Below are 412 nucleotides of genomic sequence, written 5' to 3' on the forward strand. Positions count from 1 at the left end.
TTCTTCGAATTGTTTCTTGGAAAGTTTCACGTTCTCTTCACCTATTAGTTCTAGCACCTGGAAAATAAAATGGAAAAGACTGTGTTTATCCTGCTCAAAAAGCAATCTAAAATAAAATAAATATGCCATATTTAATTGTGATTACCCACAGAAACCCGTGTATTAAAAACATCTCCCTTAACACGAGCAAAATTTCACTCAGAGGCCCTATTTCAGGTAACTTTTGAAAATACATAGGTGGCTTGTGGCAGCAAGTGTGGACGTCTAAAGCGGAATCTCTTTGGTTCAGGCATGTTGAATCTAAAAAAAAAGTCACATAATAAAATAAACTAATTTACCTTAAGTACAGCTTCTACACGGATAGCACCATCATGGTCTGCATCCATCTTGTCCAGTACTTCCGCTATCCTCT

At 36.7% G+C, this 412-nt stretch overlaps 1 long non-coding RNA gene across 1 annotated transcript; it reads right to left on the minus strand.

Annotated features, from left to right (window-relative positions):
- Positions 1-3: 3 nt before the first annotated feature.
- Positions 4-412, minus strand: LOC113473697. Its single transcript, XR_003395606.1, has 2 exons — positions 339-412; positions 4-57 (listed from the first exon to the last, which is right to left on the minus strand). It is a non-coding gene; the product is annotated as an uncharacterized LOC113473697 (long non-coding RNA).

The sequence above is a fragment of the Diaphorina citri genome, unplaced genomic scaffold, assembly GCF_000475195.1.
Source record: "Diaphorina citri unplaced genomic scaffold, Diaci psyllid genome assembly version 1.1 scaffold64526, whole genome shotgun sequence".
Lineage (NCBI taxonomy): Eukaryota > Metazoa > Arthropoda > Insecta > Hemiptera > Psyllidae > Diaphorina > Diaphorina citri.